Source organism: Myzus persicae, unplaced genomic scaffold (genome assembly GCF_001856785.1).
Source record: "Myzus persicae strain clone G006 unplaced genomic scaffold, MPER_G0061.0, whole genome shotgun sequence".
Taxonomy (NCBI): Eukaryota; Metazoa; Arthropoda; class Insecta; order Hemiptera; family Aphididae; genus Myzus; species Myzus persicae.
In genome coordinates, this window is record NW_019100969.1 from 157014 (window position 1) to 164565 (window position 7552).

The window sequence follows — 7552 nt, forward strand, 5'->3', positions numbered from 1 at the left end:
TAGTTCACTCAATGCTTGGTAAAATTCCGATACTTAAGGCTACAATCGTTTCTAAATTTCCTACCATGTTAACAGATAAATAAATTACTAATAGTGAAATTGTAAAATATTCTTAGAAATAGAAGCTGACACAAACTACATCACCACACAGAATTGATTTTTGTATGCAATGATTTATAATAGTATTCAAATGTAATGCATCCATTACACTCATCGTAACAGTGACCTACTTCATGACGAGGTACACTCGAAACGTAGGTACTATAGAGAAAATCCAGTTCACCAGTTTTAATAATTTTTAACATCTATTATTTTGGAGTGGCAATAATATAATTCTGAACGTACCAGAGAGTCGATATTTTTGGTTAACATATTATAATATCGACTGTGTATAAATTATTAAGTACATGTAAAATAAAAATTAAAATAATAATTTGGTTAGGTTTTTCAGGTTTTGTTTAATATGTAATTAAAAAAAAATGTTATGTACATAAATTTTAAATAATTGTATGTAGAACAAAATAATATTTATCACTCTTAGATATGATATTCTCAAATTTCAATTAAAACCATCACGATTTGAGTAATGAAGGTAAAAAGCATGAAACAATATTATTTTAGCGTAAACTTTTGAAAACTTAATCTTTGATAACTTTATTCCTTATACGTAGCATAAATAATTGTTTAATTACACATAACTTCGTAGACGTGTGGAATAAAATCGCATATACCTATCTATGCTAAAATGTATGAGTATTGATTTTCAAGTATCTATGTAATTTCACGGTAGTAATAGTCTCAGAATTTATGAATTTTATTACCATTTTATGCTAACCCAGCTTGATAACAATTTCGGTATTCTAGATTAACCATCATTTGTGCAGTTATGATTGGTTAATGTGATTTTTTTAATACTATTTTGCTGTATGGATTTTTAAGCGTTCACAATTATTTTTTTGATTTTTTTGACAAATTCTCTAATTTTGAGAACAGAATACTTACACGACAGAGTGAAAATATATTATGTGTGCGGGGAAAATGTTGAAACATTTTTAAATTTGACTCAAGGCATAATCATATAATATGCTATTATTCAGATTGTATTAATACGTTATATTGTGTTATTTTTCTGTTATGTTTTAAATTTTGAGCGTACGTATGCATATTATATTGATTTTACAATGATGTCTGTTTTTTTATTTATTTTTTTTTTTTGAAGACTTGGTCGTTTTATTTTTTAAATAATTATTAATATATTGTATTACTTTAAATAATATAGTAAAATTATAACATTTGGTATTAATTATACTTCACACATATTATATTTATATAATATAAATATATAATTATTAATTTGCTAACAATCAAATCCAATTACTTTTTAAAATTATTTTCAATTATTATTCTTAATGATAATATTGTATAGGTTTATTATAATACTTTCATTAATTATTAAAAAAATATATAATTTAAAAAAAGATTCTTTAAGGAATTTTTATGTGGACGTTAAAAAACGTTCATTTGTGAGGCGGAAATTCCTTGGGGAGAAAAGGCGAGCGATCCATTATGCTTAAATTTTTGTTTTTACTTATGTTTACAAAAATATTAATACTTTGCAAAAATTAAGAAATAAACAATAATTCATTTTACAAGGGTTTATAAAAATTATTAAGGTATATAAAAAAAAAGCTTTAACGACCAGATCGCACGTCTTTCTCAATAAACTGGCTATACTGTAATTGTAATACATGATATATATTAAATACTATTATAGAACTGGTGGTGTAATCGAGTCGATAGTTATTCTAACACTTTTCCATTCAAATATAATATAAACCAAAGATTGAATGTTTGTAAATTAAAGAAATTTATACGGTGATTGAACTTAATTCTTGTCAGCTATTAATAATTTATATTTGTATGTAATGAATAATAATTCTATTAGTTAGGAAAATATTTATATATGTAAAAATCGTTAACAAAATAATATTTGTTTTGAAATTAGTTAGACTGAATTACTACCTATACATACCATTACTGACAATTACTGAAATATTTTACTCATCAAAGTAGCAACTAGATACAATTTTCTATCAGTAGCCATATTGAAGTATTATTCTACAACTAAACATGTCTCTTTCATTTACCCACTAAACAAAAAATCCTGAGATCAAAATAAATATAATATATGAATATTTTATTGATCAGAGTTTGTTTAAACTGAACTTGCTAAGATTTCTCACCATATTTTTTCTTATTAATTTACACTAAAGACGTATCATAATATCAAGTTCATTATTATTAGTTTACATGGTATATTTGTATCGAATGTATAAGCCCCCATTTTGAGGTAAAGTTGTACGCCTACACTTAATAGAATAATTTTCTATTAATATAATATAAAGTTATAAATTTGATTGGTATTTACGCATAATTACGGTACTCGAGCCTTGGAGGCATCTGATCAAACAACAAGAAAAGTCAAAATCATAAAATCTTATGACGGAAATTAATCGTATAGCTTGGGTTCGTGTATAGGTGAATTCTATTTTGACAAATATGCATGTCTTAAGTTTTTTAAAAATAATTTCCGGTATAATTATTTTGAGTTTGTCATCATTTTGCAGCTGTATGTAGAATGCCATGACATTTGTAACGTAATATCATGTAAAACTCTACTCAAAATCGCCTTTAGTATGTTATGTATAAATAGCTTGTCAATATTATAATTATAACTAGAAATTGAGCACGCACACATAAATCCGAAGACACAATATACCTACACAAATATACGACTGAGCGACATAACATCGTATTACCAGAATCGGTACAATGTTAGATCGGTTTTATGTACAGTTTATATTGCTTTCAATGTTTACTACGTACGAACAATAAAACGACGGAAAAGAAAATTATTTTAATGATGTATACTAAGACTTGTCATTTTTACCGGTTCGAGTTATCAAAGTAAACTGCATAAACAAAAACATCAACTACCTATTCAATAGAGATCCGTTGGCTTCACCTACTTGTTATTTTTTCGTGAAGTTTTTTTATGCATTCTGTATTCATCAATAACGATTTCAAACTATTTGATTGATACCTAGTGTGTTTTCGATATATCTTTTCATCCCAACAACTAAAAAGGCAATTTGTTATTTTATTTTTCAGTATTTTACATTGTTCAATTTTTAGGACAATATTATAACAAATTGTTTCAAAATGATTGGATTGAAATTCTTATCAACATATTATAATGTTTAGCCATTATAAATAAACAAATTGAATCGACTATCTATAAAATACGATCTATTTAAACTTCAAAGTATCAATATTATTATTTATTATTGAATAAACAAAACAAATATTTTCTAAAATCTAGAAAGAACATTTTGTTTTCAATATTTATTGTATGGTTGAATATTATAATTCTTGTACTTAATATTGTAACTACACTCGTAATTATAAATAAATAAACATATTTAGTTGACAACGACAAATCAAATACGACTATGACTAGTGGTATGAATACCGATAACATACATAATAGTATAATACTATAATATCGAATCACGATCGGTTTGTTGGTTATTTGACTAAAATTATCTAAGCTGACATTAGGACCAATAGTGATATTAGAAATAAAATATTTAAGTTTTTAACTTTCAAATTTACACATCCCACCGAAAATAAAATACATTTTTTATAAAATATTTAGTATTTTTCGTCTGACTGTGAATAGAGAAATTTTTTAAGTGTGTGGTTCGATACAGTGACCCGACCTTATCATATTATTTACTATTTATCTTAAACAAGTGGTTATTAGTGGTAGCATGCCAACAAAATAAAAAAATAACACAAATTCTAGCTTCTGAGTAACCATTGACTTTTTTCTTCAAACTAGCACATGCAATTTTTTAAAACGTTCAAAAAGTATTTTCCAACTTAGATTTAATTGTTTACAAGGCCGCATAACATTGTTGTATGTAATAATAATAAAATTGAAAAATTGTAAAAAGTAATTATTTTATCAATAATGAATGACATTGTATAATTACTATTTAAACATGTGTTCTAGAGATATAATAAATTTGTTTAAATCTCAATGTTTTAATATTTTTAAAATGTAATGGAATATTAATTTAATTTATTACTCACTGACCAAACTAGGTATGGAGTATATGCATGCATTTAGTTTTATATTCAAATTTAACTTATACAACAAATTCATCTTGGCCCTTGGGGTATTCGGCATTGGGAAATTAACTGTAGGATTATACACACAATTGTATATTCAACTAATGTGTTTTTTTTTGGAAAAATAGGTTTCATAATTTATTCACTTTCATTAATTTGAAAAAAATCACAATAATAACGATTCTTGTAGTTTTGGTTCATTTAATTGCTACTCTCTTTGAAATTACTTGAATTCCTATCCATAAACATTTTTTGAGTAGAGAATAATATTTTTTCATGCGATTGATGGTGTATATAACACCGTACATTTTGAACAATTATAATTCATTTTAGTTTTAAAAAAAATAATCATTTTTGAATACTTTCAATTAAATATGGATGGTAATAAATTAAAGTGTTTTACATTTTCCACATAAAATATTATTTATATAAGTGGAAACAATATTATTGAATGGTTTTTGATTGGCATCTTAAGATGTTGGAAAATCAACATTATAAATATTGTTACTAGCATTTGATTTAGTGTTAATTGTGTTTATGATTTTATAATTAAAAGCTTAATACCTACACAAAACGTTACTAAATCTTCGTTTGAATTAAAATGTAGTAAGTAATATTTTATGAATGATACGTTGATACGTTTTAAATTAAATGAGAAATGTATGAATACATTTTCCAATATCAATAGGTGAACAATATTATAGGCGTCAAAAGATAATAATTACATTTTTGATTAAATCAACTATTTGATATTTTATATTAAACATTAATACCTTATGCCCAGATTATGTTAATGAAGTTAAATATTAATTAAATTAATATATTGAACGTTTTCATTCCAAACTTAGTATTACAATTTCTGTATTATAATAATTATTAAATTCTATGATTTATATTTAAAAAATTAATTATTTTTAAATTATGAGGTAGTTTCTAAAATGTTCCCTAAAGAATGCTGTTTTTACAAGTTTAAGCTTATTAAATATATTGAGTTATCGACTGGTTATCTAGGCTTATGGATTCATTACACAAAAAAATATTAATATATTTCCATACAAATTTTAACTATACTGCATGTAATACATACCTATTCTGACACCAAATAGTATAACTTTAATTTTATATATAATTTAATATGAGTTAAAATCTTTAAAAAAATATTTATGACTTATAGAATTACAAATAACTATTATTATTTTTTTACTGGGTATTTTCAAATTGTATGATACAAAAATTAAGTTTATTTTTATAAATAAAAATCTCATCAATTGTTTGACATAAAATGGTCATCTTACTGCATAGAAATATTAAAATGTATAATAACTTAAATCTTTATCATAAAGAATAGCAAATAATCATAATTAAATCTGAAACTAAACGTATTGATGTGTCTTATAGGTAGTTATGATAAATATTGCAACAACTGTTTATTTTTTTGTAGTTTTATAAACATTAAATATTGTGAAAGGTGCTGCATTTTACTTACTTTAGAGTACATGCTTACTCAGACCATTGTTGTGAGATCTGAATTGTATTTGTATGTTAAAGCAGAGTTTTTAGTATTTCATACGTTAATCAACGAAACGATTGTATTTTGTATAAGGCACATGACACACAAAATATTATTCGTCCTCTGTTTGTGCATTTTTAGTTTTGTAAAATATCATACCAAATAAATTGCTTAAGTTATTTAAAATTGAATGTCACAATCATTAGTAGTTGGTACTCACTATATCATCATAGCCCACTTAAGAACTTTACTCCGTTCATACGTTTACTCTTTGAAATAATAATTATCAATTAATACCTACTCAAAACATCGCAATATTCGGAAAAACATTTTAACTACTTATTACAATATATATTTATACAGTAGGTACCTACAGCTTACAAGGTTCCGGTGTAATTAATTTCTCAAGTAAGGATTTTCACTTGTATTGGTTTGCGTGTCTTATTATGACTTAACTACAGCAGCTGCAGTATGGTATGTAAATAAATATTCGAGTACGACAATCAAAATCCTGTACGGTATAAAATAATAATAATAATCAACCATGGTCATGTTTTGAAAACGTCATCTGATTAAGGGCTCTATGATTATTATGTGTCTATATAATTGCATTTTGCATATTATAATATCTATTACCATTGTTAACGTAATTATTTATAATTATTTTATTCGTGTCGTTCTACGTGGTCGTCTAGGTCATCGGAATTTATTATTGTGCCGAATTCGTTCCTCCGGGGAGAAGGGCAGTCGAACCTCGGAAAGATGTGCGCGTTCTTTCGCTGTGGTACCTAACAATCGCTACAGTTGTCCTGAGTCTTGAAATATTATTGCGAAAGCCCAAAAACGATAATGTCGTATTATTTTATCATCAGCTTCGCCGTGAAATAAGACGCGAGTTTGTAATGTAATTCATTCGTTTCAAAAAAAAGGTCTATTTTTTTTAAAGGCGATGATTTGTCCTCAAAATAGTGGGTAAAAATCTAAAACGATTGACCGTCATTAACGGTGAAATTATCATCGTTATTGTTAAATCTCCTACGATTTACGGCACTTGCAGTGTAATTATTCGAGTACGCTTTGACACCAGAATATATCACAATAGCCGGTACCCGTCCGTTTATAATATATGCATTATTATAATGATATTTCGAGTGACTTACGTGTGCAGAGAACTGGGTAGGTACGCGAGAGGGACGACGTGCGAACCCGCGAAGATAGCCTCCTCCGTGGCGGAGCCGATTCGACCGGAATTTCAATAATATACTGTTGTTTTTTTTTTTTTTTCGAAAAGTAATTAAACGGTGTTATAGTGCGACTGCGCGCGGTGTCGAACGACGGTTAACGAGCTAAATCCAAATAAAAAATAAACAAAAAAAAAAACCGGAAACCGTGTGCGGAAATATTAATCACCGGGCGACACGCGCGAGCGCACGATTGAACGTTGTCCGACGACCGTTGCGGCATTTACCGTTATCCGAACGTTACTGAGCGACGACCGTATATCCTAGGTCGAAACGACGCGCGGGCACTTTGTCGGTGGATTTCCGCGCCATCTGTTGAAAACGTGGGATTTTCGTTTATAATATGTATATACGTGCATATATATATATATATATATATATATTATATTACGTACGTATTTTATTTTTGTGTTCTTCTTTCGGTTCGGTCGGACAGCGAGCTTTTATTATTATTCCTCGAGGTTTTTTTTCCTCCCCTTTCGTCTTTCAATTTTTTCCCCCGGTTTTTAAGTGCAAACACCTATTATGTACACTCGCGGAGGGTAGGTAGGTACTGCCCCCCCTCCCCATCACTGCCGCGGCCATAATATATTATATACTACAC

At 27.3% G+C, this 7552-nt stretch overlaps 1 protein-coding gene across 1 annotated transcript in view; it reads right to left on the reverse strand.

The window, feature by feature from the left end:
• Positions 1–7188, reverse strand: part of LOC111027086 (octopamine receptor beta-3R-like) — a 162996-nt gene extending 155808 nt beyond the window's left edge. The window contains exon 1 of the mRNA XM_022305309.1: positions 6868–7188. The gene's annotated coding sequence lies outside the window, so the exon portion shown is untranslated. The remainder of the gene's footprint in view (positions 1–6867) is intronic.
• Between the last annotated feature and the right edge of the window lie 364 nt (positions 7189–7552).